The following is a 15,069-nucleotide window of genomic DNA, read 5'->3' as shown; positions in this document are numbered from 1 at the left end:
TTTATAGGAAGTACCAGTACTCCTGGCACAGGAGTGATTTTTGGCTATCACCCAAATAATACTGGGGTTTACACTGCTAATTTCACAGAGTAACCTGCATGGACTGTTAGAGATCACATCTGGAAATAAGATCAGGTGTGCCAGGTAAGTTGCATGCAGATAGACAAGTGAAGGTCTCCTAGCTTGTCTCATGATACAACTCTGAAAGCAGCAAACGAGCTTCCATTGTCAACTGTGACTTGTCTCTTTGCCTTCTCTTCTGCTTCTCTTTCTGAAAGACAGTCACATGTCACTTGGCACTGCTCTGGCCTTTGGAGACTTTGTGAAGCTATGGAGGTGTGACATCACTCCTGCTCCTCTGCGAATTGCAGGGTTTATGAGTGTGCAGGGTTTATGAGTGTGCAAAAATGCAGTAAAAGAAGAACCCTTGAGCAGGACTTTGCAAACACAGAATCTGTGAACACTGCAGTATTTTATTGGAAATGCCACACTGTGGAAGTAGAATGAGAGAAGGAGTGAGATCCTGTGCCTGGAATTCCCTTGTTCCCCAGGACACAGGTAGGGTGCTTCTCTTGGGACAGGTTGTGTACATGCCAGTGGAGGTGTCAGTGCTGGTGGGAGAAGCATGAGCTGCAAGCACAGATGGAGGTGGTCTTCAGCTCAAGGTTGTGTGCTGAGAGGAAATGAAGCTGAATAAGGTTGTGTTAGTGCCTGGGGAAAAGGTGGGAGTGGGGAGGTCAGGTTGCAAGGCAGTGAGGTACTGCCTGGGTAACACCACTTTTCAGACTTTTCAGCGGCTGTTACTGGAAAACTTCTTGGGGGGGTGATGCATTTTGTCCATACCAGCACATAGCTTTGGATGACTGTTCAAGAGAGCAGTCCCATTATGAAAGATAGACACCTTCTCTTCAATATTTAGGAACAGGTTGATTTTTTTTTTTCTATAGAAATTGAATTTGGGTGAAATAGACCCAAAACTGAAGTATGCTGTTTTTCCCTGTCTCTGATTTGAAATATCATGTTTGTCAGTCACCTTGAAGTAACTCCCCTCCACATACAAGCACACACACACTCTCTGGGCAGGAGGCCCCAGCCCCACTCTCCAGAAACAAATGGATGATACACTGCATGGTGGTTCAGCTGCCGGTATCTATGAGGTATCTGCACGTACCGTCCCCCGACACCTCTTCTTCCCATCTTATGCATGGAAATCTGGGATGGCAGCACTGTTCTGCTGCCTGCAGTGCCTTTGGGGATGTGAAAGGCTTGTGCTGCAGGACTGTGTAGCTGCAAGAAGTGGGGTTTGTCCTCTGGAGAGGGGGGGAGAAAATTGCTGGTACATGGTGAACTCTGGGCTATTGAGTTAGTATTTGTCTGATACACCTGAGGGCAAAATCATAAGAAATGCATGGTGTCAGGATGCCTGACTGATGTGAGAAGAGTTGGACTGGGGCACGCAGAAAAGACTTTAAGTGAGATGTTAATCAGTAACAAACTGAGTCATCCTGCAACAGCTTGCAATGCCAAGTAGACCCGTACACAGTATAAAAAGAAGGAATGTGCATATGTGTGTTTATTCCAAGTAGGAGAGGACTCTCCCTCACTCTTACACTCAAAACCAGGGCATTTGATTGCTTTTGAAAAGAAATAATAGAGTTCAGTAGGAAACGTGTCCCTACACCTTTTGTTCTCTGTCATGTTCTCCAGATCTGACAGCCTTGGTGTGAAATGCCTGGTAATCACCCAGAGGGTAGCTGTGTTATTCCTCCTTACCCAGTCTGGGTCCTGGCCACCAGCATTCCTGATCCAGCCTGCTGCACCTTCAGGGTCCTTTAGCTGACCTCTTACTGGTTACCTGTCCAAAGAAGGGCTCGAAGCTGGTCAGTTTGTCAGAGAGAGGAGCTGGTACAGGGGAATTCATTAACCTACAATGGTGTAGCCTGCCGTGGAGCATTTCTGCATTAAAAGGAAAGAACCCAGAATAAATAGTATTCCTGTTGTTTGCCTGGCACAAAATCTGGTTTGTTTTAAGAAAATATCTCGTCCTTGACATTTTCATTCCCCTGCTGTTGGCTCTGAATTACACACCTGAGACTGAACTGCAGGTGTCTTCAGGTTCAAATGAAGTAAAACATGCTTGCTTCTCAGATTTCAGTGAAATTTGTGTGCTGTGGTAAGGCCAGAAACTATAACCCTTTTTTTTTCAGGGGAAGATAGGTGGCTGAGATTGCTGTGTGAGTGAGTAGAAAGAAAAGGATGGGGACAAAGGGATGAAAAATTGCTGTGAGAAAACACAGCTGGCTAGGCTGCACATCTCCTGTGCTTTGAGCAAGCACTCTGTGTACCCATAGGGTGATAACACAGAAAAAAAAATCCTTTCCGTTGCCTGTGTTTATCCACTTGGCCTGTTGCCCACTTGCACTTATGCAGTTGTGAAGAGGTGGTCTTGATGCTCCTGCTTCACCCCGGGTAGTAGCAGTAGTGAAGAGAAATAGTGCTAGGAGCTTTTAAATGTAACTGGAAAGGGGTGGTGAGATTAGAGCTACTTTGGGTATGGCACGAGGTTATAGCCTGTCCTGCCTCAAAAAAAAAAACCACAATCAAAATATTAATTTAAATAACTCCATGGTTTTTGTCCCAGCTAAAATGAGGGACATCTCAGTCTTAAATAAAGTGAGAAGAAGGAAAATATTTTGGATTATTGAGTCTTTGCTCATGTAGGAGGATTGTTCTTCAAATTTTTAATGACTGTGGTGTCTCTTTGACACTCCAAAAGGCTACAGCTGAGTTGCAGATGTTTCAGATGATATTTAACTTTGGGGCTATATCTACCTAATGACAGCTGGGAGTTTTGACTCTTGCTATTGAGTGTTCTATTGTTTCTACTGTGATAGTACTAACAGTGCGGCCTTGGTATGCAAACAAACTGCTGCTAGTTGCAGAATGCTGGAGGTCCTCAGTGCTAAAAGTGTGCTGAACTCTCTTTTTGTTGGGTCCATTGGTGTTTTTCCATTATTGTTCTATCTGACTCATCTCTTGTTTTAGTGCTATATCCAAGGAGCTTTTTATAGCCTTTGATCCAAGATAACTGAGCACCTAAGACAACAGTCTTGCTTCCTTTAGCTGCCCATGTCTTCAATTGACATGTCACTTGCAATTGCACTCTGGTTCTGCCCTTATGGCAAGGCATCTTTATGCTGTTCCAACTTGTTCAGAAATAGTTTATTTCAAGGAGGCTTGTTCAACTAAGAGATGATATGAAAACTCTTCCTTGTGTAAAGTTACACTTATGAAAGCATCTATGTCTGTGGTGTGCTGACCTCCCATCAAAATCACTGTGCATGGTAAGTTGGTGCTCTGAAAACTAATCAAGCAAGAGTGATGTTGCTTTTCATTCACCTTTTCTCACTGCTCATAGGGAAAATCATCTTGTGAGATGATTTAGTCTCTAAATGGCATTTTTCAGAACAACTGAAGCTTCTCTTTTAATGCTGTCAAGTGCTATTCCTACATGAGCAGATACTTTGCAGCTAGAAGCTTTGCCTGGGTGAGGAGGAATTAATTAGCAGCCCTCTTGCTAGATGGTGTCCTCTTTCAGTCTTCTCGGATTGCAAAGGTTAAGAATGAGGAGGAAAAAAACCCTTCTGATTATCTCTTTTCATGACTTGATGCTGACCAACCTGAGACAGTTTATACCAAGCATGCTGAGTAGGGTTCAGTTAAATTTTCCACCAGCCAGAGCCTTTGCAAAGCTAAGCTGTTGCCATTCTCACCTCGAACACCTCTCCTGCCTATGCTGCCCTTCCCCTGGAGCAGTCCTTGTTACTCACTGCTGAGAAGTGCTGGGGAAGGAGAGCATGGCTGCTGTGGTATGAAGGGCAAGTAGCAGCATTGTCACTGCAGGCTGCAGCTTTGCTTGTGCTCATGAGTTTTCACCAGGGATTTACTGTGATGTGGCCCAAGGGCTAAAAAACCCAACACTTTTTCTCCAAACTCTCCCTCTCTCTGCTTAGCATTTCACTGTCAGAGCAAGAAGTAGCCTTTCCCTTGCCTTCATTTTGTTCACTAATAATTGCCTTAAGAAAACAAGTCTTTAATTCATTACTGCTTTGATAGGGTCTGGATATTTGAGAATAAAACATGAAAGTGAATCTAAATTTTTTTCCACCTGCAGAGTAAAAATGAAATACCCGCAACTGCCTTCAGAAAAACAACTTTTAGTTTATGGTTATGTATAAGCTGTTGCATGGCAGTCTTTGAGTGTATCTGCATGTCCCCCCTTACCTCCCTAAAACTTGTTGGCCCTATTGTTAGAGAAGGGTTTTGCTGATAGTACAGATATATTAGCTTTGTAGCAGGACATGCACAAGCTGCTACTCTTGACCCCTAAGGTTTTTGTGGAAGGTCACAATGAAGGGGCTGGAATTCCTGCCTTAATTACATTGAAGCAGAATATCCATGCTGGTTTTCCCAAAAGATTAAAAGAATGATACTGCATTGCTTTGAAATGTGATCTCAGAGCATCCAGCTCTCAGGACAGCTTCTCTCATGTTTAACACATGCATGGATTTTGTGTATTTTTAAATGTAATTACTACTCATTGGAATAAAATGTGAAGGGTAGTTTATCACACTGGTTGTCTGCTATTGTCTTTGTCTTTCTTGCCAGAAGCTTTAGGTGCTCTCCTCTGGTGCAGCAGTGAAGCAGAAGACTTTGTTTCCCTGGTTTTATGGAGGAAATATTTTAAGGTAGCTAAGCTACATCTATTATGCAGTTACTGTAATATGCAGGAAGGTACAGCTCTACAGGTTTGAAAAATAAACACGCAAAGAATTGCTCAGTGGTTAGGCTTGATAGACTGCAAAGATGCCTGGAGGACTACAGCTAAACAGAAGGCCCTGGTGTTGCTGTTGTAGGACTTTGTGGAAAGCATGCTAGAGAGAACTGTGTGCCTTTCCCTCCTTATATATAGATTGGCTCACACAGCAAATAGATTCTTGCCTCCAATCCAGCTATGCTGTGAAATGTGGTATCAAAGTATCTCCTGCATGGTGAGCAACTGTTTTATTAATTGTGGGCCTTTGCATGGTCAACACAGCTTTTGTGTCTTCTTCTTAACTTCTGGATGTCAAGAGCACTTCCATACTGGACTGCATCTCCAGGGCAAAGCTGAACATACCTATTTTCTCTGCTGTTTCCCCCCCCAGAGCAGTCTAGTCTCCAACCACTCTGGAAATAGTCTCTTTTTAATAATTATACAAGGCTCACTCTTTCTCAGAAGTTAAGAACTGATAAGGAAGATTGGAAAACTTGTTTGTGCACCTGAATTACCCCTCCTCCCTTTCACCCCAAACCCCTGTGTACGTATAGACAAGCTACAGATGACAACAGTTTTTGGATGGAAGCCCACAATAATACCGTTTTCTTTTTGTCACTGTTGATGAAACAGTGTCATGAAGATGCTGCAGGGCAGAAGGGGGGAGGTATTCGAGGTTCTCCTGGGTATTCCAGATGTTTATGTAATATGCCTAAGCTTGCAGTGGAATACAAACTATTTGTGAAAGGCCCCCAGGTCTATCCGTGGATAAGCTATTTGTCTAGGTTTTCTGAGCAGAACAGAAAAAAGAGCTTTACTGACAAGCCCTAATTAGCTCTGTGCTCTAGCAACTCTTACCCAGGAAAATGACTTGAGGAAGGCTGTTACCGAACCACTAAACTGAAATTTAAAACTCTAGCATTGACTTTTCCCTTCTTTCGTGTTTATTGGAATAGCAAATACTGAAATGGACTGGAGAAATTCCTGCTTTTACACAGTGGCAATTAAATTATTCCAACCAGGATTTGATGCAGACTTGGATCTTTACTCTGTTTCCTCTCTTTTCACCACAAGCCACTTTTGTTTGACTTAAAGCATTTTCATCACATTGCTCAGACATTCTGAATAGATATTTTAAGTAGGGCTTAAGATGGTTGCTCTGTCACCTTTTAATTCTTTTTTAGGTTATGTGGAAGAAGGAAAGAACATTCAAAATAAAGCTATCTGCAGTTTTCACAAGTACGTATGAAAGAATGCAGGGTTTAAACTCTGCATAAACCATTATTTGCAAAAACAGATTTAAAACTCACAAAAAAATTCTTCAGCAAGTTCTGTTTATATGGTCATAATAATTTGACAATGACCAATTTTCATATCTTGAGATCTCAAATACATGTGGAAAATAGTCCCTGAAGTATTACCTTCTTTCTACGTGGTCACTGTGGCAACTTGTGTTCCCTGAGATACATAGTTATCCTGCTTAAAGGGAAAACACAGGTCATTGAAACTACAAAATCTGACTTAGGGAAGTACCTCTCAATAATCTGTGTGCATTGTTATGAATTCCAAAGTTTTTGAAGTATATAAAGAAGGGCAAGAAATACAGGCAGCTGGGCTGCTTGAAAAACAGCAGAAGAATGATTCTAGAATTGTTCATGTGTCTCTGCTGGAGCAGTGTTCCAGATGCATGCATTGTCCCTAGTGCATGAGGAATCAGCTGAAATAAATACCTTGTATTACATATGTGTTTGTACAAAGCACCAAGAATGAAATGAGCTGAATCAAGAATGCTGGAATTTCCATCATAGAAAGGGGATACTTGGGTTAGTTGCCCAGAACAGCAACATACGGATGCTGGTATCAAAATAGGTTCAGGGGCAACTGGGATCTCAACAGCCATAGATGCTATTGCATCTCACTTGTCAGGAGTGCAACTAGGTCTTGGTTTTGAGGAATATGAAAACTTAATATTACAGAAGACTGTAGTTTGACATGTGTATGCAGTTCTCTTGTTTGAACTGCATTTTCTCTCTCTGAAGAAAAAAGCTGCATTTTTATATTGTCTTCTAGCCTTAAAAGTTCTGAAAGTTTTGTGTATTTCACTAGGTTGCACCTGTGAATACTGGATTGTGGTATTTCGCTTATCGTCTGCTGCCCAAAACTTGAAAGGTGTTTTCCTTTAAGTGAAGAGAAGGCTACGTGGAGAGGGCACCCTGTATGCTTGGTGAGAAGGGGGTACTGCCATAGGCATAAGCAGCTGTGAAGTGAGTTGTGGATGCTGGTGGAGTTAGGAGCCATGGTCTCTTCTCTTCATGCATCTGCCCAGTTTGCCCTCCCAGACAGTCCTACGGATGGTCTGATTCTGCCAGAAGTCCTTTGGTTGTGCTGAGGAGCAGGCAGGCACCACACAGGAGTGCGAGAGGCATCACAGCGCAGGAAGAGGTGGATGATGAATGATGGGATGTGGCTGGTGCTGTGGCAGGCATCCTCACAAGTGCTGCATGAATGGTTTGTGGGGTCAGAGGAAAACAAAGTGACACTATGTTATCACTGGTGGGCAGAAAGCTCAACATCCGTGGTTTAGCCCACTTGGCTTTGTGCTTCAGCAGTGACATTTTGTCTTTGTAATGTATGTACAGTTAAGTCCAGAGAAAATTTCTCCTGCCCAAAAAATTTTGTTCTCTCGGGAGCTCACGAAAAACCTTCTTAATTGATGGTTTGGACATAATCTAAGCCTGGAGTGTCAGTGTGACTTTTCCATTCATATTGGTTCACGGTTGAAAGAATGTGTGGCAAATACTCAGCGTAATTATGCATGTTTCTAATGTTTCAGCTTGAATAATACCGCCCACCTTCCCAGAGAGGTCAAGTTACTGTTTCAGGCATTGCAGTTAAATAATGTACGTTTTGGTGTGCCAGAGAAAAACAGTGGACTACCAGACCTGTAAGTTTAGTATTTTATTTCTTGCTCTTTCAAGAAATAGTGAAAGCTGATCTGGTTTTGTGTCACTGAGTAGGTTTTGGTGTTGCAATCTAATGGAATATTTAAATTATATCTAAATGAGAGAATACTTGTAGCTTGAAGTGGTGATTTGTTTTTGAAAGGCAGTACTTAATGTCGAAGGTGTATTAGAGTGTGTGTGTGTGCACGAGCATGCAAAATCCCCTGGTTGGTATCTCTTTCTGGTGGACAAACTGTTTGCAAACTGCTGCAACAAGCCGGATAGTCCTGCACAAATCAAAGTCTGCTCAACAGAAGCTGTGGTGGGACAGCAATTAAACTGGTAATTTTTCATCCACAATGACCCTGAGTACCCGCAAGTGTGCTGAGCCCTCACACCAACGTGATAAAGCAGTGCTGCAAAGCTTGTGCTGGCATTTTCATCTGCTTTTCCACTCTGTCCTCTCCCTCCCCTGCCTTTTGCTGGCTGCCCTCACAAGGGAGAGCCTGCAACTTTTCAGGAAGAATCATTTGAGGTTGCTTTGCTCGGTGACCTTCATGTTTTATGCATTGTATGAGTAGAGGGGACTTTTGCAATTTTATATGGCATATTTTTTAGCTGCTCGGGAGAAATATATGTTGAAAATCACACTGTACATGCATGTTTTCCCCAGTCTAGTTTGAGACATTATGTTGTTAGACTACAACCTTAATGTCTGTGAGCTGGAGCATGAAAATCTAGTGTTTAATATATTTCTTTTTTCCTGTATGAAAAAAGAAGAGAGAGAGAGAGTACTAATATTGTTATGAATCTCACTACTTATTTTTTGGCAGAAAGGATGGGAATATTAGTGGATGAGAGGCTGGACATGAGCCAGCAATGTGTGCTCACAGCCCAGAAAGCCAATTGTATCCTGGGCTGCATCAAAAGCATTGTGGCCAGCAGGTCAAGGGAGGGGATTCTGCCCCTGTACTCTGATGAGACCCCGCCTGGAGTGCTGCATCCAGCTCTGGTGTCCTCAGCACAGGAATGACCTGTAGGAGTGAGTCCGGAGGAGGGACACCAAGATGATTAGAGGGTTGGAGCACCTCTCCTATGAGGAAAAGCTGAGAGAATTGAGTTTGTTCAGCATGGAAAACAGAAGGCTTAGGGGTGATCTAATTGTGATCTTCCAGTACCTGAAGGGAGCCTACAGGAAAGGTGGAGAGGGACTTTTTACAGTGGCATGTAATGACAGGGCAAGGGGGAATAGATTCAAACTGAGAGTAGGTTTAAATTAGATATTAGGAAAAAATTCTTTACTGTGAGGGTGCTGTGCACTGGGACAGGCTGCCCAGAGAAGTTGTGGGTGCCCCATCCCTGGGAGTGTTCTAGGCAAGGCTGGACAACTTCTGAGAAACCTGGTCTAGTGAAAGATGTCCCTACCTAGAGCAGAGGGAATGAGGTGATCTTTAAGGACCCTTCCAACCCAAACCATTCTATGAATATTGCTATTTGTGGAGTTCCCAATCAATGCCATTGCTAAATATGCTATTCATGATAACCATTTCAGCAGAGAAGAACATCCTGACCAGCACTGCCTGTGTCCTGTGTGTCCTCCCCTTGCTAATCCTTCTTGCTTATGCTAGGACTCGCTACTGTCCTGCTTTGTTTCTGAGGGACACTGACAAATGTCTTAGAGTGACAGGACTTGAAGTTTAATTGGAGAAAGCTGTTCTCTTAGGAGCTACTAGTGGAACTCTAAGGAATAATATGTCCTTTTCCTTGGAGGCCACATGTTTGGTTATTTAATTTTCCTGGTCATTGAATCCCTGGAAATGCTTGTTTTTGTCTACCACCCCTCATCCAAAATGTCTTTTTTACTGTTTTGTCTAGAACATGGTGCTCTTGAAGGAGTAAGAACATACAGTGTTATCCTGGATTAGTTTGCTTCACAGGAAGTAAATTCAGAATGACCTTATTATTAGTTCTTCTTGTTCAAATAATTGATTTAGAACATCAGATGAGACAGCTGTCATGTTTGGTTGTTATTAGCTTTTGCACAAGGGAAACAGTATTACCATAAGAGTGGCCCTCAGTGATATATGACTTTTGAAGATCCTTCTTCTTGCAGCCTCCTGTAGCAAGGAGCATACCACCCAATAGCACTGTGCAGTGTGGGGTTAATCAGTTCATTGCGTTTTCAAAGCTGTCTGCCAGCTGAAGATCTGTTTTGCAGTGGTGGTCGTGTCATGGCACTGTTTGTCCTACCAAGCAAAGATCTCCTTTCACAAAGCCCACGGTGAACTCCACAGTTTGTATAGGGAAGGCACTGGAGGAGGAAGTGGGACATCTATCTGACCTGAGTGTACAATGAATGGTGCTTCAGCTTCACCTGACTTGGCAGCTAAAGGCGTTAAGATTCAGCACATCTGTTTGTATGGCTTGCTGGGTTTTACTGTATTGTCACAATCTTGACCAGTTTTTATTGTTTGGAGACTGAAGTGTTTACCTATCTTGTTACTTTTACTGTGTACAATTCACAGTCAGCCTTTGGGTAAAAAAAATCTGAAGGAAACAGCCCTTTATTAGGTAGTTGTAAACTACCTAATTTTTGATGCCTTAATGTTTTTGAAAGTGATTGGACAGCAAACGTGTCTTATGCCATCTTCCTATTTTTCATGAACTGAAGTATTTGGGTCTAAGTGTGAGAAGTACTTCTTTAACACCTACTTATCAAATGCAATTTAATATCTCATAAGTGAACGATGATGCTTTTTACAGGGGTGTAGGATTTGTATTCATCCATGCTGGATCTGGCAGACTTACTTGAGTATTTGTCTGCTCTGCTGAGACTGTAAAAGTCTCAAGAAGTCTTTTGATACTGCTTAATTGACATGACTTCTCCTTGTCTCAGTGCAGCACACTTTGTGCTAGATAGTTGTCCCTGTGCTTTTGCCACAAGAAACAGCCTACGTGTTGAAACTTCTGAACACTGTAGTACAAGCCCTGAGCCAAAGCAAAACTGCCCTTTCTGGTGCTGTGACCTCTGCCTGTGCAAAACTGACTGACACGTGAGAAGCCAGCCTTGCCTGCCAGGTTCTAGCTGAGCTGGTGTATCGCATTTACCAGCAACATGAGTCACCTTGCTCAGGTAACTCCTGCTAAATTCATGGGGCTGTGCTTTGCAGAAGGTCTGTGTTTACTGAGAGAGGCTGTAAGAACAGGATTGTCTCAGAAATACCTTAGTTTTAGATATGTATTTGTGGGGAGGAGGAAGAGGGGACCAGACAGGGACACTTCAGAATCTGAAATTGTCTGTTCTGCTTGGCAGTAAAACAATTCCCTGGCTTTGGCTTGTTTGTGCCCCAGGGAATGACCTTCTATCCTTGCGCCTTTCTATCCTGTAGTATGGGCAGGCTGTGAGGCTTTGTTCTGCTGCAGGTTGTAATGTGTGTGTTCCTCTCCTCTTGCTCTCTGGTTGCTCAAAACCAGTTCCTATCGGGATGAGCACTTCAAGCTACTGCGGAGTACCTTATTCCTTAATGTATGTGTTTTAACAAGTCATAAGAAGCTCAAAGTCCATTTGCAGTACTGGAGGAGCAGGCCTCTCTACCAAGAGGTGGCATCAAGTACAGCAGATAAAATGTTCTGGCTTTAGCCCAGGGCTTGTTTTATCACAAGAATGTTGAAAGGAAAGTCGCTTTGGCAACACTTTAACTTTTTCTACCATGCTAACAACCATACTATTATCTGCTACTTGGAGCTGACTAGGTGGAGAAAAATTGTACTAGTGCTAGAAGGTCTCTCCTTGCTTTATTTTGAGACTAGGTGAGAAATTTAAATGTGGTGTGAATTGCCTCACGTGATTGTCAGACAATCACCATTATCATTATACATAGCTCCTCTGAGGTACTGTCCTGGACCTTTCCTCCTGGCCCCAGGAGAGTGCCCATAGGTATACCCTGTCACATTCGTCCTCTAGCAGCCAAGGATCCTCAGTAATACCTGTCAATTATTTTACTGTTTGTCAAGAATTGGTGCAATGTACAGTATTGACTGCTGAAGGTCATAGACTTCAATAAAAATGAGCAGTGCCACAGCTTCCGAGAGGAAACACCCCTCCATGGAGGGTTCATCCTAGGTGGAAGACCCATCTTTCATGTGAAAGAGACTGCTTGGGGTGGGAGGTGGGGTATCCAAATGGCAGGAAGGATGCATCACCATGGGGAGATTCCCTGTGCAGAGTAGTCATGTTACTGTGGGCCCTGCCGAGATTAATTAGTGTCTCTGCAGGGTTAATTAGTATGGTGCTTTGTGTCGCACAGACATAGCCTTAGTTATTTCCTGTAGCAATTATGAGAACTTACGCCAGTGAAGTGTACAAAGGCTGAATAGTGCTTTTGACTACTTAAAAGCTTTCTGTCCAAAAACGTAGAATATATTCACCAAGAAATAGTGTTTTTACCATTGGAAGTGTTATCTTCAAACTTATTTTAAAATAATGTCTTCTTCACACCAAAAATTTAAATACCTTCTGGTGCTACGCAGGGTGTCTTTAACTGACTTAGAAGTGTTTGTTGGACACAACATCTGAGGCATATCTCAATAAGTTATCCAGCCATATCCTTTCAGTTGAGGGGGCTGGTGTTTTTTTCAGGCCAGCATAAATTCCTCTTTAGATAAGTGAATCAGGCTGCAGGAGAGAGGTGGGTGTGTTGGAGGAACATGTGGGAGGAAGTGTTAAACAATGTTAAAATGGAAAAGGAGAGAGGATGGAATACGTGTGTTAGCTGCCTATAGTGAACTTGTCAAGCTAGTGAAGTATGCTGTGAAATATGTGGACTTTCCGTTAAAGATTGGTGACAGCATGTCCTTGAGAGTTTAAGGAATATCTGTTGCATAGTAAGCTTTGTTTAAATCTAAAATTTTATGAAGGTTATGACTTTCTGTAAAAATTACAACTTTATCAGCAAATAGACTCCTTTTGTATATGCAATATCTCTGCTTAACTGTTTGCCCATGTTTGTTTTCATTTCTGCTTTTCTTTCCTTCTACTTAGGACTTGGTAATACTAATCACTGAGTAAGTTTTCTGCTTGGAAATGAAATCAGATTGCCATTTGTGAAGCAGTTTACAAGAACAATTACTTTTTTATGTGAGAAACATACATCCATTTTATACAGATTAAAATTTTGATTACAGTGTTACATATATTTTTTTAAATCCCTATTGTAACAGAGTGTTTTCTAATGTTTAGTGTTTTTGTTAATACCTGTTAGGTGTGGTTTGTTCTCCCCTTAAGGGAAAAAATGGGTGTGCATTGTAATGTTTTTTGTTTTGGTTGTACTTGGATGCGTAGGAGTCAGATGATTGTGTATACATGTATGCTGTGATTTGTTTGGGATAAAAAGCAAAAGTGAAGCATTCTTTCCATCTGGCATGGAAAATATTAAGGTATGTGATAAATCTTAGCTCCCAAAGGATTTCTGACTTTTGATCACTCCTCTTTGATAAAGATGTGCAATTTGCACAAAGTTCTCACTAGTTCATCTTGTGGCTCAAGCCGTGTCCTAGTTCTGGCTTTTGGTGTTGCACAGTTACTGTGTTTTCAAGCTTATCTGGACCAGGTCGGGGCACAAGGTCTCTTCAGCTGAATTACAGAGAGTGCCTGGTACAGAGTTTTGGTAGCTGTGGGGAAATGTGCAAAATGTGAAATCTGCCGGAGAAAAATTAACCTATGCAGAATACCTGAATGATCATGACATCATGGTATGGGGACACATGGCACCAGGGGTTTGAAAGTCAGGTTTTTATGTCCTTGAACAGCAACTGAGGATGTGTGACCATTGATTGAATATCTGGAAACTTCTGTACCGCTTTATACAGAAGTGTAGTGCAGAGGTTATACAGAAATGCAATGATTGTGGTACTTCCTATTATCTGTGAATATATAGCTCCAAGGATATAATTTGCTTTCTGTAATCTCAAGTTCCCTAATGCATTACAGTTTTTTAATATTATGTATATGGAGATACTTTTAATCAGTTTAGAATGTACCCCTATTCTAAGAAAAGTATTTTGGAGGTATCATGGATAGGTAACATGCTGCATAAAACGTTTATATTTTACATGAGTAGCTAAAAGTATAACTAAATGTATTGAGAAAGTGTTAGAGAGGAGAAGAAATTGAAGAAATTGACTGCCATTCCTTGGGGTAACTTTAGAACACTGTTTAAAGCTCATCTAAGCTTGGGGCTTTTGGATTTCTGGGTTTGTAACAGATGTTACCTTTCTAGACCCTAAGGTGTCCCAACTTATTTTCCCCTCCCAACCTCACAAAAACAGACCCTTGTAATTTCCCTTCAAATGCTACTTGTTATTTTAGTTTATGAAGACAACCTTTAGGAGGCTGTTTTAGGGATTTGTAAGCAGTGTATGACCAGAACAATGCATGTATATCTATGTAGGGACAGGGGTCTGTAACATGCTTTTGGTGCTGTTTTTTTAATTAATTTATAATAAAAATTCTTTAATTCTTAACTGGTATGATTCTCTTGCACTCCATGAAGGTCCCATTTCTGTAGTTTTACAAACTGGGACAGCAATCACCCTGTATGTTCCTACCAAAGCTTTAGCAAAGTATTTAGTAACCTGGATGATAAGTGTCTTTTACCTGAAAATGATCTTTAAAAATTCTCCTGAGTAACCATGCTAGATATAGAGGAGTTGTTCTGCTGGCCCATCCCTCCATTGCTGTCAGATGTCAAAGCAGAGTCATTGTGTAACTGTTCAACATCAGCGTTGCCTCAGGGTGCAGCTGACTCCCACCGTACTTGTGAGTGGTTGTGTGCTGGGATATCTCAAAGCAAGGAACCGTGTCTGTGTGTATGTGCACACACCCTGTGTGTGTATGTGCACACGCTTGCACTTTTGGAAATTTGCTCGTTTGAGGATTAAACACGGCAAATGAGTTGGAGCTGAAAAAAAAATTACTAACTCTTTGTGATGGAACATCTTCGTTGAATTGCTGTGGGGGAAGAAAGCTGCCTTATGTGCTATAGTGGTGCAGGCATGAACTCTGCTGCCATTGGAGTGTCTTTATGCATTATGAGTCGAGATTCATAAGTACGAGTCCTTACAAGATGAGAATTTTGAAAAAAGCCTGTTCAGGAAAATGAGACGTGTCTGTAGATGGCCTTCCTTTTCCTGTAGTCTATAAAGTACTTCCATGTGTCTTCCATGTACACCAACATCCTGGCTTATGTAGCGCTAATACTTAGCTCACATGGGCTTCTGATGCATTTCCCAGTTCAAACTAGTACTGGGTTA

The 15,069-nt window shown here is 42.0% G+C and overlaps 1 protein-coding gene across 1 annotated transcript in view; it reads left to right on the top strand.

Annotated features, from left to right (window-relative positions):
* Positions 1-15,069, top strand: part of KANK1 (KN motif and ankyrin repeat domains 1) — a 129,042-nt gene that overhangs the window by 15,640 nt on the left and 98,333 nt on the right. The gene's annotated exons all lie outside the window — the stretch shown is intronic.

This window comes from Pipra filicauda, unplaced genomic scaffold (genome assembly GCF_003945595.2).
Source record: "Pipra filicauda isolate LSUMZ 115617 unplaced genomic scaffold, ASM394559v2 scaffold35_size7292922_pilon, whole genome shotgun sequence".
NCBI classification, from domain to species: domain Eukaryota; kingdom Metazoa; phylum Chordata; class Aves; order Passeriformes; family Pipridae; genus Pipra; species Pipra filicauda.
Note: the sequence above shows the minus strand (reverse complement) of the source record. Positions and strands in the feature narration are given on the sequence as shown.